The 26,945-nt window shown below is 43.8% G+C and overlaps 1 pseudogene; it reads left to right on the top strand.

The window, feature by feature from the left end:
• The first annotated feature begins 1,259 nt into the window (after positions 1-1,259).
• Positions 1,260-2,336, top strand: LOC148138174 (uncharacterized; annotated as a pseudogene).
• Positions 2,337-26,945: the final 24,609 nt, after the last annotated feature.

The raw sequence follows: 26,945 nt of genomic DNA, 5'->3' as shown, positions 1-26,945 counted from the left end.
CGTGTCTGCGTGGTATTCCTCGGGGTGCTCCGGTTTCCTCCCACAGTCCAAAAATGTGCTGGTCAGGTGAATTGGCCATGCTAAATTGCCACTAGTGTTAGGTGTAGGGGAATGGGTCTGGGTGGGTTTTGCTTCGGCGGGTCGGTGTGGATTTGTTGGGCCAAAGGGCCTGTTTACACACTGTAAGTAACCTAAAAAAACATTCTCCAAGCCCTACACCTCTCTCTATCACTGTAACATTCTCCAGCACCAACGCCCACTCCCTTCCCTGTAACATTCCCCAGCAACATCACCCCTCTCCATCAATGCTACATGTTCCGGCACCAACACCCCAAGTGTTCTCTGTGACATCTCCCTATCACTGTAATATTGTCCCGCCCCTGCACCCCACCCAATCTCTCGGCCCATCTCCATCCTGCACACCACTCCCTATCTCTCAAACCACCTCCAGTTCCCGGACACATCCCTGTCGCTCGAATTAACTCCAGCCCATATACTCCCCATCAGTCGAACCACTTCCAGCACAAGTTCCTATATCTCTAACCTGAGCTGTTGCCCCCCTCCCCATACCCTGTGAAAGAATTAAGAAAAAAATGAGCATACTGTTGGAACATGCACGTGTCTCTCTATCTCTGTAACATCTTCTCCCTTGCTTTCCTATTTCTCTAACATCCCCCAGACTATAAAACATTGATTGCCTTCTAAAGATTTCACTCATCCTTATTTCTGTAACTTCGTCCAGCATCTATACAGCTCTAAAATTCTGTTACCATCTCCTTCGCTTCCCGTCCCGCTTCCAGAAAACTCCTCCAGCTTGTATTCCATTTTGTATATTCTCCACCCCCTGACTCCATCTCTGTCCCTGAAACATTCCCCAGCACCTAAATCCACCAGAACCTTTTAACAATCTCTAGACCCGACACCAACTCCGTGTCACTGTAAAACGCTTCAGCACCAACACACAATCCCTATCCCTATCCAGTCACTCTATACAGTCAACACAGGAATTCTTGGACATCATCAGAAATACACACATAGACAAGGAAGAAACCATGGTCTCATTTGATGTGACAGCACTGTTCACCTCTATCAACAAAGCCCTAGCCAGAGAAACAGTAGCCAACCTGCTGGACATACAGAACAGACAACAAGACCGGGAACCGATCAACAAAGAGTGCATACTCAAAATACTGGACCTGTGCCTCACAACATACTTCACATTCAACAGCCAAATATATGAACAAATCAACGGCACACCCATGGGCTCACCAATCTCTGGACTCATAGCAGAAGCAGAAATGCAAAGGTTAGAACAAACAGTCTTACTGCAACTTCAACTCAAACTCTGGGTCAGATATGTGGATGAGACCTTTGTAATCATTAAAAACACAGAAATATACAACATACACCGGATCATCAACGCCACACTCACAGGAATCCGATTCGCTAGAGAGGAAGAAAAGGACAACCAACTCCCATTCTGAGACGTGATGGTAGAGAGAACCCCGAACGGAGAATTCACCACAAAGGTACACAGGAAAGCCACACACACAGACCAAGTCCTAAACTACGAAACTAACCACCCCAACACACACAAAAGAAGTTGCATCAAGACACTGTTCAAAAGGGACACAACACGCTGCAGTACACTAGAACTGCAAAAAGAGGAAGAGAAACACCTATGTTTTGTATTTGCCAAAATCGGATCCCCCTGCAGTTTCATCAACAGATGCCTAAGGGAAAGACAACGGAATGAGGACATGCCACAACCCAAAGGACTAGCCACATTACCATACATCAAAAACATTTATGAACTGACAGCCAGACTGCTGCGACCACTAGGACTCATAACAGTACACAAACCAACAGCCACTCTCAGACAACAACTCACCAGGAAGAAGGGCCCGATACCCAACATGAGCAAAACCAATGTAGTGTACAAAATCCCATGCAAGGACTGCACAAAATACGACATAGGACAAACAGGAAGACAGCTAATGGTCCGCATCCATGAACACCAACTAGCCACAAAACGACACGACCAGCTATCCTTAGTAGCCACACGCTCAGATGACAAGCAACATGAGTTCGACTGGGACAACACTACTATTATAGGACAAGCCAAACAGAGAACGGCCAGGGAATTCCTGGAGGCATGGCACTTATCCACAGATTCAATCAATAAGCACATCGACCTGGACCCAGTATACCGGCCACTGCAGCAGACAGGTGGAACTGACAACCGGAAGCAGCAGAGACAAACCACCATAAATGCCAGATGAAACATCACGGAAGCGCTTCACAGGAGGCTCCCAAGCACTGAGGATGTCACCTAGACAGGGGACGAAACGTCTGCAACACAAATTCCCAGCTCGGCAAACAGAACCACAACAATTATACACCTTCCTATTTCAATACCCTTCTCCAGTACTGACACTCCTCAGTACCTCAATCATCACCTCCACAGTATTTCCTTCCCTATCTCAGTAACCCCCTCCAGCAACTGTATCACTCCACTTCAAGTCGTCTCCTCCAGCACCTGCATTACTCACTATCTTTGCATTCTCTACTGGCACCTACAGTCTTCTCTATTGCTGAAACGTCCTCCAGCCTGTGTCTTACGGTCTCAAAATACTGACCTGGTGAATCAGCAGCCTCCATTTCACAAGCGGGAGAGCAGAGACTGTCTTTCTGGAGCAACCAGGAAAGTAAATTAGTATTTAAACTACTGATCTGGCGAATCAGCAGCCCACACTTCACCAGTGGAGTGGGGAGAGCGTGAACCAGGGGAAAACTGGGAAGGTATATTAGAATATAAAATACTGATCTGTTGATTCAACAGACGTATTTCAGCTGTGGGAATGGGGAGAGCGTGAGCCAGGGCAGCGGGAAGTTAGATTAGAATATAAATTACTTACCTCGCGAATCAGTGGAGCGAAGGCTGAACAGGAGCGGCAGTGGATACAGGATTGGTAGGGGAAGTGAACGAATATATTCGCAGGTGGTGATGGTGGGGGGGGGGGTGTAATTAGCAGGGGAAAACACAGTGACCAGGTCTCTGTGGATCAGAAGGGAAATGGTAAAATAGGATAGCGATGGTGACAGGAGATTCAATGGTAAGAGGAACAAACAGGAAATTCTCTGGTCGCGAAAAGGACCTCCGGCAGTATGTTGCCTCCTGGTTGCCAGGGTCAGGTATGTTTTGAATGGCGTCATCAAGATTCTTAAGTGGGAGGGAGAGCAGGCAGAAGTTGTCGCACAGATTGTCACCAATGAGATAGCTCGGAAAAGGAATGAGGACCTGAAAATCAATATGGGGAGATACGTTCAAAGCTAAAAGGCAGGATGAGCAGAGTAGCAATCTCATCATTGCCAAAGGTGTCACGAGCAAGTGAGGCAGGGAAAAGAGAGCGAGTGCTGCTGAACACGTGACTGTAAGGCTGGTGTTAGGCAGTGGGCTTCAGATATGTGAATCACAGGGATATATTCTGAAGAATGCAGGAACTGTACAAGGTGGATTGGTTGCACCAGAAGTAGAGAGGTACCAAGATCCTGGGTGGGACGTTTAATCATGTTCTTCAAGCGGTTTTAAACTTGTTTGGCAGGAGGATGCGAACCGGAGGTAGTGGTTGCTTGTGAACAGGCACATATAGCGTGTAGCTGGAGATGTGTTGCTGGAAAAGCGCAGCAGGTCAGGAAGCATCCAGCGAACAGGAGAATCGACGTTTCGGGCATAAGCCCTTCTTCAGGAATGAGGAAAGTTTGTCCAGCAGGCTAAGATAAAAGGTAGGGAGGAGGGACTTGAGGGAGGGGCGTCGGAAATGTGATAGGTGGAAAGAGGTCAAGGTGAGGGTGATAGGTCAGACTGGGGTGGGGGCGGAGAGGTCGGGAAGAAGGTCTCAGGTTAGGAAGGCGGTGCTGAATTTGATGGATTTGACTGAGACAGGGTGGGGGGAGGGGAAATGAGGAAACTGGTGAAATCCGAGTTCATCCCTTGTGGTTGGAGGGTTCCTAGCCGGAAGATGAGACGTTCTTCCTCCAACTGTCGTTTTGTTGTGGTCTGACGATGGAGGTGTCGAGTCTGTGAGGAATGATAGATGGTTGACAGGGCAAAGTTGAAGTCAGTGTGATGGATCAAAGAGTGTTTATTTTAATGCCAAGAAATATCTAGAATAAGGATGACGAACCTCAGAGCATGGATTCGTAGTTGGAGCTATGATGTTTTGGCTATTACGGAGACTTGGATATCACAGAGGCAGGAATGTTTGTTAGATGTTCCGGGGTTCAGATGATTCAAAAGAAATAGGAAGTTAAATAAAAGCGTTGTGGGAGTGACATTTATAATCCGGGATAGTATCACAGCTGCAGAAACAGAGATTGTCGGGAATGGTTTTTCCACAGAGTCAGTATGGGCTGAAGTTAGAAACAGGAAAGGAGCAGTAACTTTATTGGTTTTTTCAAAAGACCAATTCCCCTCCCCCACATCCCGCTTCCCCATTGCAAAAAAAGACACAGAAGTGCAAACTGGGAGGCAGATTTTGGAAAAATGCTGAAGCAACAGGGTTTTTGTCATAGATTACTTCAACATCCCTAATATTGGGAGGAATCTCCTTAGTTCAAGTACTTTGAATAGAGCAGTTTCTTTACAGATGTGTCCAGGAACTATTCCTGATTCGATATGTAGATTGGCCGACAAGAGGCAGATCACACCGGATTTGGTGCTTGACAATGAACCAGGTGAGATGTCAAATCTCTCGGTGGGGGAGCACTTCAGTAATTGTGATCACAACTCCCTGACCGAAAGTACAAGCATGGACAGAGATAGAAGCAGATTGCATCGGAAAGTATTTGATTGTCGGATTCTCTCAATATGAATATATTCGGATGGATTAATTATTCAATAAAAGACAGTTAACAGACTGAAGGATTTAATAGGTCATTCTTTTGTGGGAAAGTGTGCAATGTGGAAGATGTAAAGATTATTGAAGATTTAACAGGCCTCCGCATGGCCAAGATCAGTATAAATGACATATGATGCGAAAACATGCAGTTATCCAATTTGTTGGAGAGAATGGTGTGCAGTATACTTCTTAAATCGTAAAATGTTGGAAACTACAGATGTTCATTAAACCCAAGGTGTCCTGGTCTATCAAGAGCTGACATTAAACATACAGGTGCAGCAAGCTATTTGGAAAGCCAGGGGAATGATAACTTTTATTGTGAGAGGATTTAAATGCAAAATGTCTTGCTGCAGTTGAATAGAAGCTTGACAAGGGGAAGAGCTGCACTCTGTTCATCCTATCCACACCCCTCATGCTCTCAAACACCTTGATCCAGAGCTCCTCCCAACCTCCTCTGCTTCAAACAAAATCCTTTTTTTATAGTTTGAGTACTCTCTTGTCGTGTTAATTAAGAAAAGCATTACCCGATATGTAATCAGTGTTGAGTTTCATCAGACATTAACATGGCCACCTGAAAAATCTGTTTATTTTCTCATGTAGCCTGACACTTTCCTCCTCACTGTGAACTTTCTAACTATTCTTTCTGTCATCCACAACATTGCTTACCATTCCCGCAAACTCCATCCCTCACGTTCATTTCATTATCATTTATGAAGCTCACAAATAAGCCTTGGTTTTCTACCTGTTCATCAGATGTTATACATAGAAGAAGAATTGTGAAGCATAGTTTCTTGTCTTTCCTATTGTGATGAACTAACAGCGTGATGCAGTTGAGGCCTTTTTATGAGGAAGTCACAATTTTACTTTGGACATGAAGCTGAATTATCCTTTTATACTATGCTCCTCTATATGTTTTATTCGTAAGGCTTGCATGTAATTTACACTGAACTAGGTACAGGTGACTTGCACTGCAAATGTTTTTGTTTTATATGGATCTGGATAATGATCTTTATAACATTCCCGGCAATAGTCAGAGCTGCAAGGAATTTTTTCTAAACTTAATATAGTCATTATAGCTTACTTATATAAGATAATTGAACACGTTTTGTTTTATTAACATTCAACAACAACCACAAGATAACAAAAAGAAGCAAACAAAATCGAGATTTTTTTCCCAAATGACTTTTTTACCGAACTTTCTAAGGGTGGTCTTAAATGAAATTCGAAAAGTCTGTATTTGTTTTAAAAGTTCCATTTTTTAAATTAAACTGCAAAACTCTTTTTGTTTCGAAAAACCGAAGTTTCTTTTCTCAAATAAGAAGTTGTGCTTTCATTGTGGATACACATACTCAGCTCTGTAGGAGACATCTTTCTTCAAGGAATTTATTGAAGAGGAATTTTTTTATTTAGTTAATTAGCTAAACGGTTGGTTGAATTTAATGATTATATGTATATGCATATATACTTGTAAATGCATCCCATTTCAACATGACATGTAATATTAGTAATAGTAACATATTAAAGCCACATATAAGGTACAGAAAAGATGGCTGAAGGATTTAGAAAGTTGTTACGCAGCAAAAACAATCAGACAGATGGGAGATTCTCAGAAAAGTTAAGAAGATCGTTGAAAAGTCTTCGGTGGCTACTCCTCTATCAAACAGATATTCAGTCTTTGCAACTGTTGAAGGTGGTAGTCCCTCTGAGGAAAATGGATTCGGCATCATTTGTTCGACACTTGGAACGATTCTTATGTTCAGCAGCGTTTGGCAAGATTTAGTAGAAACGTTGCTACAGGGGAGTCTTCTGTCAGGGGTATCAATAGGACATTCTGGGGCAGTGAGCATAAATTTAGAATAGATTGCTGGTTTCCCGGTGCGAGGTTTAAGAACGTGTCCGAACGTTTCAAACATATTGCTAAAGGTGACATCGTAAAGCCTGATCTTTTTTACACATTGGTAGGAATGTCATGTTCAGGGAAAAGTGAAGGTGATAGATCAGAGGGAAAAGATTAAAGCAGTGACTCTCAGAGGTGAGGTATACGACTAAACAAAATTCTTAGTGAAGTCCTTTATTTCTGATTTACTCCCAATGCAAAACTCAACCGTGGGATGGAACAAAAGGTTATCGAGAAAAATCAACAGCTGAAAAGCTAATGTGTTGTTCAAGGATTTAGGGTTTTGGGAAAATGGGATGTCATTTGGAATAGAAAAGGCCTGTTCAAAAACGATTGCTCGAATCTAAACTGGAAAGCGACCAATATCTGAGCAGGAAGATTTGCTCACTCTTGTAGGGAGTCTTTATGTTGATAGGGAAGGCAAGTGCCCGTATTCTAAGTAGCAGTATTGATGATAGGATTGGTGGAGAAGATTCTGAATGTAAGGAGAGTACGTCAATTAGAAAGGAAAGACGAGAGAGTCAGGGTATAGAGTAATTATGGAGACCTAATCTACTTTTATTTCAATGAAAGTGGTTTTACAGGGAAGGCTGATGAACTCAGGACTTGTTTAAAAACATGACATTGGGACACCATAGCAATCACAGAGATTTGTCTGCGACATGTTCAAGAGTGGCAATCCAATGTTCCAGGTGCTAGTTGTTATGAGAAGGATAGAAACGGATTAATGGGTTGGGGGCTGGAGTTTTTGATTAAGGAATAAATTATTGCTAAAACTAGGCAAGCTATTGTTGAAAACTGGTCCAGTAAAAATATCAGGGTATAAAGTAAAAATTAAGAAGTAACGATCACTTTGCCATGTTTGGACTATATTCTCATTTCTGAGAAATATACCGGCAGAACTTTAAAAAGAAGAAACTGAAGATCACATGGATGGGATTGTACTATATGCTCACAACAGGAAGAAAGAAATTGAAAAACAAATATGGAGGATGATCTCAGATATATGTAAGCATAATGAGGTTGTACTAATAGAGGAATTTAATTTCCTCAGCGTTGACTGGGACTAACAACATGCTAATGGTATGGATGATGAAGCATTTGATAAATGTGTTCAAGAACTTATTTCTTTATCATTATGTAAATGCTCCTCCGAGAAAAGGAACAAATTTCGATCTTCATTTGACAGTAAGGCTGGACGGGTGAGTTAAGTAAAAGTAGGGCAACACTTTGGATCTTGCGATCGTGATTCCATTAATTTGAAGATGCCTTTTCAACTAATAAGCCTTTCATTAAACAAATCATTTTTATAACTGGAGTACAACAAATTTTAATGGCATGAGACAGGGAGAGTGAAATGTTGATTGCAGCCGACTGTTCGCAGGGAAAAGGATCTTTGAAAGGTTAAAGGCGTTCAGCAGTGTGACGACGAGAGTACAGAGACATTATATTACTGGTAGAGTGAAGGGTAAGGCTGGTAAGATTAAGGGTTTAGTTTAGAGTGATGCTGGAAAATGACAGCAGGTAGGCAGCACCTGAGTAGAAGGAAAACCAATGTTTTGGGCAAAATCCATTCATCAGGAATGGAGGCAGGGAGCCTCCTGGGAGGAGAGATAAATGGAGCGGGGAGACGGACTGTGGAGAAGGTAGCAAAGAGTATATGAGGTGAATGGGGATGGGGATGGAGTTGATATGACAGAGAGGAGGGTGGGGGAATTTAGAAAAAAATACATTTTTTGGACGTGTGTATCAGAGGGGGGTGGAGTGGATAGGTGGGAAGGGAGATCGGCAGATAGGGCAGGCGAGGAGGAGAGTGCTAAGCTGGAAGTTTAGAACTGGGGTAAGTTTGGCGGAGGGGAAATAGGAAACTGGTGAAGTCCACATTGATGCTTTTGGGCTGAAGTGTTCCGAGGCAGAAGATGAGGCGTTCTTCCTGCAGGCGTCGGGTGGTGGGGGTGCGGCGGTGGAGAGGGATCAGGATCTGTGTGTATTCGTTAGAGTGGGAGCGGGAGTAGAAATGTTGGGCCACAGGGTGGTGGGGTTGATTGGTGCGGGTGTCCCGGATATGTTCCCTGAATTGCTCTGTGAGGAGGCGTCCAGTATCCCCAATGTAGAGGAGACCACATCGGGAGCAACGGATACGATAAATGACATTGGCAGATGCGCAGGCTCTGAGAAAGCAAATGTGGCTGTTGTAGCGAGTCTGTTTCAGTACATGGTTGAAGAGCTTCAGGGCAGAGGAGATGACCTGGGGTTGCAGTGAGAGACAGACTCACTGAGGGTTTTGTGGAGAGAGGAGTACTTCTTCAGGGTAGGCACCCTTGCAAGAAGATTCGCAGTAAGGTTAAAATCAAGTAGGCAAAAGTGAGGTCTGCAGATGCTGGAAACAAGAGTATATGTTAGAGTAGTGCTGGAAAAGCACAGCAGGTAAGGCAACATCCGAGGAGCAGAAAAATAGCCGATTATGGCAAAAAAAAAATCATTCAGCAGGAATGGCGGCAGGGAGCCTCCAGAGTGAAGAGAAAATGGGGGTGGGCTGTGGATGGGGAGAAGGTAGCAAAACGTGCAATAGGTGAATGGATGTGCGGATGGAGTCCCTGCGCCACACTCCATTTATCTCCTCCTCTCTCCACAAGAATGCCAGTGAGTCTCTCTGTCACAGTAACCCCAAGGTCATGTCCTCTGCCCTGAAGCTCTTCAACCAAGTATTTAAACAGACTCGCTACCACAAGCCACATTTGCTTCCTTAATGCCTGCGCATCCATCAATGTCATTTATAGTATCTGTTGCTCCAGATGCAGTCTCCTCGACATTGCGGAAACTGGGCGCTTCATCGCAGAGAGTTTTAAGGAACATCTACGGGACACCCGCACAAATCAACCCCGCTGACCCGTAGCCCTACATGCAAGTCCTGGGCCTCATCCACCGACGCTCCTTCTCAAACCGAAGCCTGGAGAAAGAACGCCTCATCTTCCGCCTCGGAACACTTCAACCCCAATGCATCAATGTGGAATCACCAGTTTCCTCATTTCCTCTCCCCAGTTCCAAACTTTCAGCTCAGCACTGTCCTCAGAGCCTGTCCTCCGTGCTGATTTCACTTCCACCTCTCCGCTCCACCCACCCTTCTGACCTATAACCCTTATCCGCACCTCCATCCTCCCATTGTACTCTTTGCTAACTTCCCCCACCCTCTCCTCTGACCTATCACCTTAATCCCCACCCCCATTAACCTATTGTACTCTTTGCTACCTTCTTTCTGGACCCACCCCTCTCGTTATTCTCTCCACCCTGAAGGTTCCCTGCCTCCATTCATGATGAAGGGCGTTTGCCGGAAACATCGGTTTCCCTGTGCTCGCATGCTGCCTGACCTGCTGTGCTTTTCCAGCACCACTGTAATCTAAACTCTGGTTTCCAGCATCTGCAGTCGTCTCTTTTGCCTGGTAAGATTAAGGAACGATGGATAAATAAAATTATTGAGGTACTAATCAAGAATAAAGGAGAATCTTAATTTCGACATAGGCAACTTGGTTCAAATGAATATGTTAACCATTGTAAAGAGTGTGGGTGACTCTTAAGAGTGAAATCAGGAATGCCAAAAGGGGATATCAGATAGCATTAGCAGATAAGAATGACAATAATCCAGGGAGTTTCCACAACTACATTAACAGCAAGAGGGGAACTAGGGAGAGAGTAGGGCCTCTGAAATTTCATGGAGGATATCTTTGTGTTAAACCCAAGAGATGGGGATCACGACCATCTTGTTAGTGATGTTTCAGACAGCGGCAAACACACACTATTGCGTGCACCTCACATTTATCCAGATTCAACTCTTTCTGCCATTTGTAAACCCATTGATCCATTTGATCAAGATCCTTTTGTAATCTTAGAAATTTTTCTGCACTGTCCACTGCACCACCAAATATTGGTGTCATCCGCAAACGCACTTACCATGCTTTTAAATTCTCATCCAAATCATTTATATAGATGACATACAATGAGAACCCAGAACTACCATCTGTGGAACTCCGTGGGTCACAAGCCTGCATACCGAAAAGCAACCCCACACCATTCCTCTCTGTCTCCTGCCATTAAGCTATTTGAAAGTGCTGGAAAGAAACCCAGCAGTTCTGGCCCCATCGAAGGAGAATTAACGTTTTTAAATCCAATATGACTTGTTCAGAACAGGTTCATATCAGAGTCGGTATGTTAGCTCTGTTTCTCTCTGGAGATCCTGCTTATCTGTTGCGTTTCTGCACCATTTTGTGCTTGTTTGTCAGATTTACATTATCTCTAGTATTTTGCTGTTTTTGATTGTTCTAGATGTTGAACCTGGTTATATTAGGACCATATGCTCCGGTCCTGTTGCCATTACTTGTGCCGGTGTCACTGGTATTGCACTGGAACCTGTAACTTCCTTCTTTTCCAAAAAAAAAATCCTTGTCAATATCGTCTTTAATGCGCGAACCTCAGCAAATTGATTTTGATTTAAAAGACACTAAAGAGGCGGCTACACTTTACGAATAAACAGGAATAGACTGTTGATGATGACATTGTCTGTCCTTTGTGAATAAGCCTGTCTTCTCAGGCTCCGAAAGTTTTTAAACTATTTATCAGGATAATTAAAGTGAAGATCGTGGTCACGTAGCTTATCATGTCTGCACCAGACGGAATGAGCTGTGCACTTCCTATTACTCTGCTGCAACTCCCTGTAATCCCACAGATTTGTAACCTGTGTCTGTTTTTTAAATTTGAATATGCTGTTCAGATATAAGCAATCTCCCTGACCCATTAAACATGGGTTTTAAAGAACAAGGTTATTGTACATGTCACATTTGTCTTTGGACTGAAGTCACAAAGTTTAAGTCTTATTGCAGTAATCCAATAAGCTGTTTTCAGATGTTTGTGACTTTACATTAAAATTCCTGAAGCACTTTGGGTGTTCAATATACAAAATTACCTTCTCAGTGCAATAAGATCAATGTCCAGACAAATCCAAAGTTCCTGTGTATGGTCAGGGCAAATATGCCCCATGAAAATCTATTGTTTGGCAATGTTTTGGAGGAGGGGAGATTAGCACAGTAAAAATCTCTTGATTGCGTGTCTTTTTTATGGAGCTTGTGGGGGTTCAGTTGTTACAGCATTGTACATGGACAACAGAGCAGAATCATCCAGCCTGCTGAAAGGAATCATCCATCATTCTTCCTCAGAAAGAACTTCACTCGAGCAATTCCTGATGGGGGATTAGACCAATTGCCAAAATTGTCAATATCGATTCCACTCCAGCTTTTATTGTGAACTGAAAGTAACATATTGAAAGAAGTTAACAGGAATTGTTTGTACAGTGACTGCCTTTGATGTCTGTTTCCATGGCTACTAATTGTGTCACTGGAGGGTTTACCTCTTCTATTAGTAAGGGGCTTCTTTCGAACTGTTATCTTATTGTAGCAGCAGATGCATCACATCAGACACTAACAGCGTTCAGCAGTTGCAGTGATCGGCAGAAGAAAATTCAAAATCTAATAACTTTAGACTGGAAAGTTACAATAGCATATCAGATTCTGAAAACACTAGACTGCACTGTTAGAACAATGAACAGGAGTCTATCCGAGGGCCTTTACTATTTATCCTTGTCAAGGTTAACATTACCATTTCGAATATACGGTGTGCTGCTGATTATTCAGGCGGGTTACTATCTCATCCTCGCCATTATTGGTGTACCAGGTAAGTCTCTCCATTTCTTTCCATTTATTAATACCGATATACTATGGTGAACTTCATTGTTATTTCCATTATCTATACTTGGCAAATACGGAAACTGTTGTGCAGAGCTTTAATTACGACCACCATTCATTTCCCACATACTTAAGACCTCCCCCCTCAACTCGGAAACATCTGAAAACAAGACTGTCCACACTCTCGAGATCAAGTTTTGCCCTGAATTGTTTTATAACTCGGTATTCTCTCCATTTATAAACCTATCCACTATCTGATCCATAATATCCCCAGTTTTCATCTCTGTGCCAATGCTGTTGCGAAATAAACCATGATCTATGCCTTGGTAAAATTCAGACATTACGGTTCCAGCTCTCTTTTGAGCATCTTTCAGTTACAAGTGTTTTGATCACACACTTGTTCTTGAGTCTAAAATAACTTCATGATGAGTCATTGTGTCAGAGTCGTAACACCGCTGGACATGTAATTCACAGCCATTTGAAACACTTCGTAAAGTTATTACACGAAAAACACTGTATTAAATCCGACCAGAGGTTCGTCCAGAGCGGAAATTCACATGACACAGATTGGAAATAAAAGCGAACTTTACAAATACAATCGTAACTCGATCAGCATTTTGTTTATAAGCTTTTCTATTTCACTGATGTCCTTGAAATCTAACAGAATAAACTGGATTGGATTAAGAGTGAATTCTGACCGACAACCATGTGTTTGGCTCTGTACTGCCATAAGGAATGGCCTCACAGTAAGGGGCAATCAGTGAGGTCAACAAATGCTGCCGTTTTCATCGTTGCAAACATCCCATGCAATAACAAAATTAAAGTTTAAACAAACAAGTAATGATGTTCGCTCTCAGAAACAAAAAGATCAAGAAAATGCCAGAGAAACTGAGCATACAAGGAAGCCTCGGGTCGAGAGCAAACCACAATTGGCATTTGCAGTCCACTGACCATATATCAGCCCTGAACACAGCTGTGAAATAATTTGTTTAATGTTGGATCTCTGCTGCGATGAGGAGAAGGAGTGAGTTGAACTGACAGAGAAAGAGAAATAGATGAAAAAAAACAAACAAAGCGGTTCTCGAAGATCAGCTGGAATGGAACGAAAAAAAAAACAGATTAATCTAATTTATTTTTCTCTTGTTCCCATATTGATGAATGTCATGAACATGCAGCGGAGACATCAAATTCCACATCTCAAGTGAGTTAGTGTAATAACCGCCTTTCACTCATTAAAAGAATGCTGGGCCAGCATTTAATTCCCTTTCCCCATTGTCCGCGAGAAGGTGTCGATGAGCTGCCTTCCTGACCCTCCACCGTCCGTGGGCTGGAAGGAGTCAGTGCTTAGGTCCGTCCAGGTTCATTTCTTTGAGACTTTGTCGTGAGTCATACAACTGAGTGGTTGTTTTGGCCATTTCAAACGCCACTGGAGAGTCAAGCACATAGCACTGGGTCTGGACGCACGTGTAAGTCCGACCAGGTGAAGACAGCAGATTTCCTTTCCTTCCTGAAGGACATGAGAGTGTCAGGTATGATTCTCGGACATTTGAGAATGGTTTTATAGTATGCTTTGATACTTAGTTCTTGTTACTTTAAAAATTGAATTAAAATTCCACCAATTGCCGTGGTGGGATTCGAATCTGATGTCCGCACCATGACCTGGTTCGCTGGATTAATAATCCAGATGGAAAAGTGCGAGGCCATTGCTTCTCCAGCATCTCCAAGCAGCTCCATTGTCGATAGTGGATGTTGCAGTTGACATTTCTGCGTTTGAAGCACAGATGTTTGCAAGGCAAAGAAATATTTTGGCAAAAAACATCATCCTACTAAATTTTGCATTTATTAGAAGGTTTGAGGATCAGAAGAGCGCTTAGCGAAAATGAGTTGGATGTCTTTCGTCATGAGTTATTAACAGATTTCATATCTGACAGCAAATAATCAGCACAGGGAATCGTGTGCAGTCCATCACTGCAAATTGTTTAAAGTGAAACAGTGAAGACGTCATTATGTAGTAGTCGAGTGCTGTTCAGAAAGTACTTTGGGCACTGTGTACAGTTTGTCCGTCATTAATAAGGAATGGTCTCCTTGCCACAGAGAGACAATGTAAAGGGGTTTCCCGAGATTAATCCCTGCGGTAATCATACCATGAGGAGAGTGTGAAGGAAATAATTTTGATCGATACAAAAGAAGAAAAGGTGATTGCATTCAAACTTGAGGGTTAAAACCAACAGAAGAATATCAAAACAAAACATGGATTATGAGAAATATAACGTGTTTTCCCGTGATGCATGTTTTCACATTTGGACAAATACTTCGAAATGAAAGGATATGGAAGAAGTGCAGGGAAATGACTTGACTGCTTATTCTTATGAGTAACAATGAACAGGTAGGGGCTGGAAGAACACAGTGTGCCAGGCAATATTGAGATTGACAACTTTAAATGACATCCCTTCCAACTTCCAACTCCCTTGCCAGCCCCTCCCCTCCCTTACATTGTGCTGACCAACCCTTCTTACAGCTACCAACCTATCATTCCACACATCGACTAACCGGGTGGTACCCTCTACATGTTTTCACCTATCCCCACCTCACCATCTTGCCTCCTCCTCACTCGCCCTGCCTTACTTTCCTTAGCGTCCTTACACCTACCCCTCAGTGCGGAAAAAAGTGATACCAAGGTGTTGACTTCTCCACGTCCTGATGCTGCCCGGCTTGTTGTGTATTTCCAGCCGCCTGGGTGTCTAATTTCGATTCCAACATTTGCAGTGTTTCATTTTAATCTCTTCTTGAATAATAGGCAAAAGGGAGTGAATGGGCTGTTCCTCTTCTTATCTAATAGTTTTGATGAGCTTAATGGATTTCTAATACTCCTGTGAAACAAGTTTGAGAAACTCAATGAGCTCCTGTTCTTTTTTTCATTGTGGAAATGTGCAGTGTCGAGCAGTATTATTACATGTATGTTACCGACACGTTCACAGGACAAGCCTGAAAGTTGTCCAGGTTTTGATTCTTTAGCACTTGACGGGGTACAATTTTTTTCTGTTTCGTCTTCACTGAACATCCTCAGTTCAGACTGTATGCGGGAGGGAAGGACATTAATGAAGCAGCTGAAAATGTTTTACCGAGGAAGCTACCCTGAGGAATGTCCATAGTGATATCCAGAGTCTAAAAGGATGACATTCACCAGTCACATTGTACTCTGAATGACCCAAACAGTGATGAGGTTACAAATGATTTCTGTTAAGTTGAATTTTTCTCATTCCAATCCTGCCGTGATATCAGTAATTGCCACTCTTACGCTGTGTTAATATATTTTGTTCAGGCCAAAATGTTATGTGTGGGGAGGGTTTCCTTCTCTCAGAGGGCAGTGACAGTAGTTGCGTCTCCATCCCAGAGAGGTTGGGGACATACATCACTGAAATGCTCATGGGCTGTGCCAACGCATTTTGACATGTCAGAGGCGACAAAAAATTGGGCATGGAAGGGAAATTGCGGCCGACAGAAGGTCAGCCCCGATCTCACTGAATGGAAGTGAGGCTTGAAGGGTTAAATAGCCTCCTGTTATTCCAGCATACCCATACTCCAGTCATTTTGTGTTCTCATCCAGTTTCTGTGTTACTGACATGAAACGGCTGAATGGACTCATACTGTTGCTGTGTGACAAGATATTGGTGCTGGATAAAAGCAAATTACTGTGGATGCTGGAATCTGAAACCAAAAGAGAACATGCTGGAAAATCTCAGCAGGTCTGTCAGTATTTCTAAGGAGAGAAAAGAGCTGACGTTTCGAGTGTAACTGACCATTTGTCAGCGCTGTAAAAAAAAGGGAGAAATAGGGACGTATTTGTTCTCGGCTGAGAGAAGGTGAGTCATGGCTCCAGAAGCAAAAGTAGCAATAAAGAGGTGAAAATGACAGTGTATAGAGAGATTACAGGGAGATTAGGAGCTGTGAAGGACCAAGGCTGAAGCCAGTGCTATGTGACAAAATATGTGGTGGTTAGGGGGGGGGGCGGGGGTGGGTGAAGTAGAGGCAAAATTGAAAACAGGGGAGAATGGTCGCAAAGGGGGAAGAGGAGAGGAAAAAGGTGATGAGAGTGGGGAGTGAGAGAAAGAGAGACAATCTAGAAATAAGAGGTACAGAATTGTGAAAAAATTATTTTAAAAATAAATAAAATAAATGAAATAAAATTACGGAGCAGAATGAAAACAGAGGAGTTGAAATGGGATAATCATCTGAATTTGTTGATTTCAATGTTGAGACTGACAGGCTGTAACGTACCTAGTCGGAATGTGAGATGTTGTTCTTCCAGTTTGTGCTGAGCTTCACTGGAACATTGCCGCAGGCCAAGGACTGACATGTGGGCATAGGAGCAGGATTGTGTGTCGAAGTGGCAAGCCACGGGAAGGTCCGGGGCCTGATTGCGTTCCCAATGAATGTGCTCAGAAAAGCGATCACCCATTCAGCGTTTTGTCTCTCCGATGAAGAGGAGACCACATTGGGAGCAACGAATGCAATGGACCAAATTGAAAGATGTCGAAGTGACACGCTGCTTAATCTGAAATGAGTGCTTGGGGCCTTGGATGGTGAGCATGAAAGAGGTAAAGTGGCAGGTGTTGCACCTTCTGCGGTTGCATGGGAAGGAGAGGTGTTAGGTGTGATGGAGGAGGGAACTAGGTTGTCTCGGAGGGAATGATTTCTGCGGAATGCAGACAGGGGGAGGGAAGGTAAGATGTATTTAGTGCTGGTGTCGTGTTGGAGTTGGAGAAAATGGCAGGGGATTATTCTTTGCACGTGAAGGCTGGTGCTGCATGGCTGACTTTGGTAGAGAGGCTGACTGGCCTGCTCCTGCAACTGTATATCAGGCTCCACAGGTTGAACAGCCTCATCCTGTTCTGATGTACCTGAAATCCATATGGAATAAATCGCCAGCCCCGAGAAAAAGTTAGGACTGCAGATGCTGGAGATCAGAGGAGAAAAGTTTGACGCTGGAAAGGTACAGCAGGTCAGGCAGCATCTAAGAAGCAGGAGAATCGAAAGTTCGGGCATTCCAGATTAAGGGCTTACACCCAAAACCTCGATTCTTCTACTCTTCGGATGTTGCATGACTTGCTGTGCTTCTCCTGATTCTCACTTTCCGACGTCTAGTTCAGCAGAGCAGTGGGAACCTGAGGTGTAGTTCCAGTGCACAGGAGGATGAGAGTAGGGAGAACAGGGACAGGATTTCACGGTCACAGGAATGTGAGGGCAGACACCAGCTGGTTTGAAGTATGTCTACTTCAATGCCAGAAGTATTCCAAGTATTATAGGTGAACTTGCAGCATTAATAGGGACCTGGGAATTCGATGTTGTGGCTATTTAGGAGACATGTATAGCGCAGGATGTGGAATGAATGCTGCAGGTTCCAGGGTTTAGATCTTTCATGAAGAATAGTCAAGGCGGCAAAACAGGGGTAGGTGTGGACCTGTTTGTAAGGAATGGTACACTGGTGGCTGACAGAACTTATGACGAGGTCTCGTGTACTGAGGTAGTGTGGCTTGAGGTTAGAAAGAGGAGAGGCGAGGTCACACTGCTTGGAGTTTCTTATAGGCCTCCGCAGAGTTCCGGGGATGTGGAGGAGAGGTTTGGCAACATGATTCTGGGTAGGAATGAAAGGAATAGTTTGGGCAGTATGGGGCACTTTAACTTCCCCATCATTGACTGGAAATTCTACAATTCTCGTACGTCGGATGGATCAGTGTTTTGTCCAACGTGAACAGGAGGGTTTCCCGACACAGTATGTCGAAGGGCTGAAAGAGCGGAGGTCACACTGGATCTGGTGCTTGGTAATGAACCAGGCCAGGTGTTTGACTTAGTTGTAGGTCAGCACTTTGGAGATAGTGACCATAATTGAGTTACGTTTAGTTTAGCGATGGAAAGGGATTGGTACATAACACAGGTAAAAGTCATCGATGGGCCAAGGGCAATCATAATGCAATTAGGCCAGAGTTAGGATGCATAGAATTGGGTATCAAAATTCAGGGGATGCAGACAATGGCAATGTGCAGCTGGTTGAAGGAATAGATATTGCGTATCCTTCATAGGTATTTCCCTGTCAGGCAGGGAGACAGTGACAAGATAAGGGAACCGTTGTTTCCTGCAGAAATTGCATCTCTTCTTAAGCAGAAGAATGATGCTTATGTGTTGATGAGTTAAGATGGTTCAGATGAGGCGGTGCAGAGTTACAGTTCACCAAAGAAGGATGTAAAGAGAGAGTTAAGAACAAAGAGAGGACACGAGCAGTCTTTAGCAAATAGAATAGAGGAGAACCCTAATGCTTTCTATAGGTATGTGAGGAATAAAAGGACGATTCGGGTAGGAATAGGGCCAGTCAAAGACAGCAGTGGGAAGTTGAGTGTGGGCCCTGTTGAGATCGGACAGGTGCTAAATGAACATTTCTCATCGGTGTTCATTCAGGAAAAGGAGAATATTGTTGAGGGGAAGAATGAGACAGAGACATTAGACTAGAAAGGATCGAGGTTAGTTACAAAGAGATGTTATAAATACGAGAAGGAGTGAACGTAGATAAGTCCCCTCGGCTGGATGGGATGTATTCGAGGATTCTCTGGGAAGCGAGGGAGGAGATTGCAGAGCCTTTGGCTTTGATACTTGAGTCGTCATTTTCTACTGGTTTAGTACCGGAGGACTGGGGGACAAATGTTATGTCCTTGTTCAAGAAGGGCAGTAGAGATAATCCAGGAAATTATAGACCAGAGAGCCCTAATTCTTTTGTAGGAAAAGTTTTGTAAATGATTATAAGAGAAAGGATTTCTAACAATCTAGCAAGCAACAATTTGATTTCAAATATTCAACATGGTTTCGTCAAGGGCAGGCGGTGTTTCACAAACCTCAATGAGTTTTTTGTGTAGGTGACCCAGCGTGTAGATGAGGGTAGGCTATTGACGTGGCATGCATGAACTTCAGTCAAGCCTTTGATAAGTTTCCACATGGTAGGCCTTTGGATAAAATGTAGATGCATGAGATTGAGGGTGATTTAGCAGTTTGGATTAGAAACTGGCTTTCTGAAAGAAGGCAGCGAGTGGTGGTTGATACAACATATTCAACCTGGAGTCCGGTAACTAATATTGTGCCACAAGGTTCTGTTTTGGGACCGCTGCTGCTTGTCATTTTTATAAATGACTTAGACGCAGGTATAGGTGGATGGATCAGTAAATTTGCAGCTGACAATAAAGTCCTTGGAGTAGTAGACAGTTCGGAAGAATGTTACAGATTGCCGGGGGACTTCGATAAACTGCATATTTGGGCTGATAGGTGGCAAATGGAGTTCCATGCAGCTAAGTGTGAAGTGATTCTCGTTGGGAAGAAGAACAGGAAGGCAGAATACTTGGTGAATGGAAAGATTCTTGGCAGTATGGATGTGCAGAGGGATCTTGGAGTCCATGTACATAGATCCCTGAAAGTTGCCACCCAGTTTGTTAGTGCTAGTAAGAAGGCATATGGTGTCTTCGCTTTCATTGGTAGATGTATTGAGTTCTGGAGCCGCAATATCATGCCGGAAATATTGAAAACGCCAGTGCGGCTGCACTTGGAATACTGTGGACAGTTCTCGTTGCCAAATTTCAGGAAGGATATGGAAAGCATCGAAAAAGGTGCAGAGAAGATTTAACAGGATGTTGCCTGGTCTGGATGGAAGTTCTAATGAGGAACAGCTGAGGGACTTGGGTTTGTTCTCATTGGAAAGAAGAAGGCGAGCAGGGGATTTATTAGAGACGTACAAGATGAGCAGAGCATTAGATAGGGGAAACTGTGAAAGTCTTTTTTCCTAGGTTGATGACGTCATAACTGCAAATTGAGGCGTGATAGATTTAAGACAGATGTCAGAGGTAGGTTCTTTACTTAGAGAGTGATAGGGGAGTGGAAACCCTACCTGTTAATGCAGTTAACTCAGCCACATTAGGGAGATTTAAACAATCCTTGGATAAACACATGGATGGTTTTTAGATTAGATTAGATTACTTTCAGTGTGGAAACAGGCCCTTCGGCCCAACAAGTCCACACTACCCCGCCAAAGCGCAACCCACCCATACCCCTACATTTACCCCTTACCTAACACTAAGGGCAATTTAGCATGGGTAATTCACCTGACCTGCACATCTTTGGACTGTGGGAGAAAACCGGAGCAGCCGGAAGGAACCCACGCAGATATGCGGAGAACTTGCAAACTCCACACAGTCAGTCGCTTGAGGCGGGAATTGAACCCGAATCTCTGGTGCTGTGAGGCAGCAGTGCCACCGCGCAGTGAGAATAGTTCACAGGTCGCCGCAACATTGAGGGCCTAAGGGCCTGTGCTAAACTGTATTGTTCTACGTTCGATGTTGTACCGCCCAACCCTCGTCAGGCTTCCAGCTCAATTCATCGAAGTAAATTTAATAATAAAAACTTTAGGCGTGAACCTTCATGCACAAAGCCATGTTTACTGTTCCTAATCAAGCCCTTTCATTACAAATCCATGTATTGGAGAAAGTGAGGACTGCAGATACTGGAGATCAGAGCTGAAAAATGTGTTTCTGGAAAAGCGCAGCTGGTCAGGCAGCATCCGAGGAGTAGGAGAATAGAAGTTTCGGGCATAAGCCCAAAATGTCGATTCTTCTACTCCTTGGATGCTGCCAGATTTGCTGCGCTTTTCCGGCAATACATTTTTCAGCAAATGCATGTATATCCTATTTTTGAGAATCTTCTCAATTAACTCACCTACCACAGATAATCTTAGTCGTCTATATTTTCAGCATTTTTTCCCCATCCTTCTTGAATAAGTGCACAACATGTGCTATCCACTAATCTTCCGCGATGGCTCCTGTGGTTAATGATGATCTGAATTATCAGCCAGGGACCCAGCAAATTCTTCTCTCGTCTCTTGCACTGTTCTTGTCTTTATCTAGTAAGGACCGTGAGATTTATCCATCTTCATACATTGTAGAAAGTCCAACCCATTTTCTACTGTGATATGGAATGTCTCTAAGATATCACAACTAACTTCCCCAAATGTTCAACTCTTCCTGTCTTTCTCCACGGTAAACATAGAGGAGAAACATTCGTTGAGGCCCTCTCCCATCACCTATGTATCCACACAGACATGTCCAATTTGGTTCTTAAGGGGTCCCATTCTCTCTCTTGCTATTTTCTTGCTCTAATATACGTAAGATATCTCTTGGATTGATCCTAAACTGATCCACATGGGCGACCGTGCCCTCCAGCGCATCTTCTCCATTTCACACATCTCCACACGCAACAAGAATGGAACACCCACCCCCCACCCCGTCGTCCTCTTCCATCCAATCAACCTGCGGATGCAGCGCGTCATCCTCCGCCATTTCCGCCACTTACGAACAGACCATACCATCAGGTATATGTCTCCCTGCCCACACGTATCTGCATTCCCTCCCTGACCCCCTTGTCAGTTCCGAGCCACCCCCCACCACCAACACGCCCTCCACTCCCAGCACCTCCCCCTTCAACCGTAAGACGTGTTACCCGTCCCCCACAGTTCTGCCCACGGCTCTAAAGGGTCCGTCACACATCTGACAGAGATGCACCTATACTTTCGCACATGTCATCTACTATGCCGGTCTCTCTCGAAGTGGTGACCTCTACATTCAGGAGACAGGACAGCAAAACGTGGAATTTTCCAGTGAACATCTCGGGAACACACGTATCAAATAACCCCACCACCCTGTGGTCAAACACTTTGAAGCCCCTCCCACTCCGCCAAAGACACACATGTGCTGGGCCTTCTCCACCACCAAACCCTAAACACCTGACACCTGGTGAAAGAACGCCTCATCTTCCACCTGAAAAGTCTCCAACCATATGTAATCAATGTGGATTTCATCAGCTTTCTCATTTCTCCACTCATCATATTGCCCGAAATCCAACCCTCTAACTCAGCAATGCCCTATCGAAGAACTGCCCTCCCTGGCTCTCTTTCGTCTCACAGAAAAGCTCGACTCTTCTCGACAACTGATCACCTTCACCCCACTGTCATGTATCTTTCGCATTTCTAGCTATCTTCTGCCCAACCCCACAACCCTCGTACTTATCTCGCAGCCCCCTTGGGCCTCAAGCCTAATTCCTGTTGAAGAGCTTGTGCTTGAAACATCGATTCCTCTGCTCTTCAGATGCTGCCAAACCAGCAGCGCTCTTCCAGCACCACACTCTTTGACTCACCTCTCAGCAATGGACAAAGTGCAGTCTGCATTTGCTGGAGAGTCCAAGTCGAAAACTAAGCCTCTGGAAAAGCACAAGAGGTCAGGCAGCATCCAAGGAGAACAATCCTTCGCGTCTTAGGCATACGCCTTCATCATAAAGGCATTCGTGTCTTCCCATTATTTTCCATTTCATGATTCAATGGGATTAGGAACGATACTTGTTCAAGAAAGGCAGCACTGTATATAGCAGTGAAATGGAAAGCAGTTTATCAATTGCTTGAACAGAGCTTATGGAGTAGACAAATGGAGGTGAAGTACAAACATAACGATAGATAAATCCCCCGGTCAATTTCGGGCACAGTGCAGATTTCTAGAGATTACTACAGGAAGCGAGGAAAGAGATTGCTGCGCCTTTCTCAATTATCTTTGTTCCCTCACTAACAACTACAACAGTGCCAGATGTGTGGAGGCGGGTAAATGCCATTTCCTTGTTCAGAAAAAAAGGAATAGGTGTAATCATGAGAATAACAGATGTGTTGGTCCTACGTCAGTCATAGGCAAATTATTGGAGTGAATTCTGAGAGTCAGTATTTATAATTACTTTCAAAACCACAGTTTGATTAGTCATAGTCAGCATGGCTTTGTGAGGGGCAGGTCATGCCTCCCAAAACTTGTTGAATTCTTTGAGGATGTGAAAAAACACATTATTGATGGCAGAGCAGTGGATGTGGTGTACATGGATTTTAGCAAGACGTTTGATAAGGTTTCCGTAGTAGGCTCATTCAGAAAGTAAGGCGGCATGGGATACAGGGAAATCTGGCTGTCTGGATTCAGAATTGGCTGGCCGATAGAAGACAGGGGGTGAAGTAGATTGAAAGTATTCAGCCTGGAGGTCAGTGACCAGTGGTGTCCCACAGGGATCAGTTTTGGGACCTCTACTCCTTGTAAATTTGGTAAGTGACTTGGATGAGGAACTGGAAGTGTGGGTAGTAAGTTTGTCGATGATACGAAGGTTAGTGGAGTTGTGGGTAGTGAAGAGGGCTATTGCAGGTTGTAATGGGAAATTGACTGGATGCAGAACTGGATTGATAAGTGGGAGTTGGGGTTCAACCAGGAAAAGTTTGAAGCGATTTGTTTTGAATGGTCGAATTTGAATGCAGAATACGGGGATAAAGGCAGGATTCTTTGAGGTGTGGAGGAGTGTAGGCATCTTGTGGTCCATGTACATAGATCACTCAGAGTTGCCACTGAAGTTGATAAGGTATTAAGAAGGCCGATGTTGTTTTGGCTTTAATTAGCAGGGGGATTGTGTTTGAAAGCCGCGTTGTTATGCTTCAGTTCTTTCGAACCTTGGTTACATCTCACTTGGAATATTGTGTTCAGTTCTGACGCCTCATTGTACGAAAAATGTAGAAGTTTTAGAGAGCGTGCAGAGGATAGTTAACAGGATACTGCTTGGACTGGTGGGCATGTCTTATGAAGAAACGTTGAGGGAGCTAGTGCTTTTCACATTGGAGAAAAGAAAGATGAGACGTGACTTGAGAGCGTGTATGAGATGTTGAGAGTCAGAGATAGACTGTATAGCCAAGACTTTTTTTCCAGGGCATACATGTCTATCAAGAGTGGGCATAACTTTAAGGTGCTTGGAGGAATTTTTAGGGGAGATATCGGATTTGGTTCTTTAAGAGTTGGTGGGTGCGTGGATTGTACTACTGACAGTCCAGTCGAGTCACATGCATTAGAGACATTTAAGCGATTGCTGGATAGGCACATGGAAGGTATTGCAATGAAGGATATGTAGGCTAGTCTGAATTTAGGGTAGGACAAAAGGCCGGCACAACATAAAGGCCGAAGTGTCTGCACTGTGCTCTACTGTTCTATGTTTCAAGTGTCTCCCCATTTGTGGATTCTTATCAATTGGTGAACATGTGTGGGAGTGAGGTGTGTGAGGTCAGGAAGCTGGCGAGGAGTGCTAGGCCGATTCTTCCAGGTATGCAGCACATTATTACACTTAACTCAGTGCCAGGCAAATATCTGCGTGTTTATCTACACTAGACAAAATCCACCAAGTTCCGCTATTAAAGTGATTCTTAGCTTGATGTTTGCTCCTGTTTTCTTCATATACATTCTGTTGGTTGATCCATGTATTAATATTTGGACATCCACAGAGATGTGTAATTTTGTTTTAATACTGGTGAATGTCAAGGCGACATTCATTGCATATGGTTAAAAATCACACAACACCAGGTTATAGTCCAACAAGTTTAATTGGAAGCACACTAGCTTTCGGAGCGACGCTCCTTCATCAGGTAATTGTCTGATGAAGGAGAGTCGCACCGAAAGCTAATGTGCTTCCAATTAAACCTGTTGGATTATAACCTGGTGTTGTGTGATTTTTAACATTGTACACCCCACTCCAAAACCAGCATCCCCGAATCAAGACTTCATTGCATATGGTTTTAGAGGATTCACTGTGTGCCTCAATGTGATGCAGAAGACTGTCAGTTTGTTAATGTCTTCCGTCAGTGTCTAGCTCAGGGTGCCGATGAATAGCGTCTGGGGTGGGGGCGGGGGGGGGGCGGCAGTCGGATGTTAACACCATAAAATAACTTCTGCGGTGTGATTCCGAACCTCCTGTCCATACATCTGCTCACTGGTCCAAACTCTGACTGAAGAGGAATTTGGAAGACATGGTTGCTCGTCATACATTGGTATCTAACTTGAATAGCATTTGTTCAGACATTGAGACTGGTAATATAGTCTGTTGGCAAGTTTTCCCCTTCCCAAGTTGAACTCCAAATGATTTTTGTGAAGGAATGTTTGAATGACGACCCTGATGCAATTTCGAAACTCTCTGGACAGATTCAGGAGCAGACCAGTGAATCACTCAGTATCACAGACAGCTGTGAAGTTTAATAGAAATGTGTTTGAATTCAGGCCTTCTGGAATCAATTTCTAATGTCGGTCATATTTGCAAGCGACGAATTTACTGACCGTACAGTAATCAGGTGTTTGACATGTTGTGAATTGGGAAAAAGTTAGATATGAATTATGATCATTCAACTGAACAAGAATTGAAAATAATTAAGTTGATTCTACTTTTATGGAACTAAAGTATAAACACCTGTCAACATTGTTTGATACAAAAATAAAGGATGCACATTTTATTTGAACCGGAAAACGCGCATGCCTAACTATCCTGGTGATCATAGTTATACATTGACTGTTAGAGCATTCAAATGTATATATCATTGCACTGTCGTTTGCAAAGTGGTTGGTCTGGTCACACCACTCTGGATACTGAATTTCCAATGTACCTGGGTCCATGGTAAACAAATGGACCTGAGACTATACAGAAAGGAAGTTCATACACAGGAAGGAGCAGGCCACTGCACTTTCTCCCACAGATTTCCATGAACATTTCTCAATTCCAGGTGCAAAGTGTGAAACTAGCTTCTTTCAAAAATGAAGTTGCCACAGAGCTGTGTCTCATTCCTCAGTAAAACCTCCAGTCTCACACCAGGGACAAGACTGTGCTGACACTCACCATGAAGTGAAATGGATTAGATTAGATTAGATTAGATTAGATTACTTTACAGTGTGGAAACAGGCCCTTCGGCCCAACAAGTCCACACCGACCCGCCGAAGCCAACCCACCCACACCCCTACATTTACCCCTTACCTAACACTACGGACAATTTAACATGGCCAATTCACCTGACCTGCACATCTTTGGACTGTGGGAGGAAACCGGAGCACCCGGAGGAAACCCACGCAGACACGGGGAGAATGTGCAAACTCCACACAGTCAGTCGCCTGAGGCGGGAATTGAACCCGGGTCTCTGGCGCTGCGAGGCAGCAGTGCTAACCACTGTGCCACCGTGCCGATTGTTTCTGAAACTTTCCAGGCAGCAATGGGTGACATATCCAACATATCCGAAATGCAGTCCTTGGATGTATTCACGAGTTGACAGAAGCCATCTGCCCACTGTGAGGAATACTTTGGTTCTATATCCCCCGAGGAAGGTACATAATCTAACTTCCAGAAACACTAGGGGACGAGGGACTGCTGAAAATGAGGAACTTCAGAAAGTTGGAATAAATGAAGAGCACGTTTTTCAAAATCGAATTAAATTGAAACTTGGTAATTTGCTGCATCTGATTAATACATGCCAGTGTATTGAAGAGGTGACAACAGAGCTGGTGAAAGAAT

The sequence above is a fragment of the Chiloscyllium plagiosum genome, unplaced genomic scaffold, assembly GCF_037043375.1.
Source record: "Chiloscyllium plagiosum isolate Xiang-an unplaced genomic scaffold, Cpla_swu_hap1 HiC_scaffold_41, whole genome shotgun sequence".
NCBI lineage: Eukaryota > Metazoa > Chordata > Chondrichthyes > Orectolobiformes > Hemiscylliidae > Chiloscyllium > Chiloscyllium plagiosum.
Note: the sequence above shows the minus strand (reverse complement) of the source record. Positions and strands in the feature narration are given on the sequence as shown.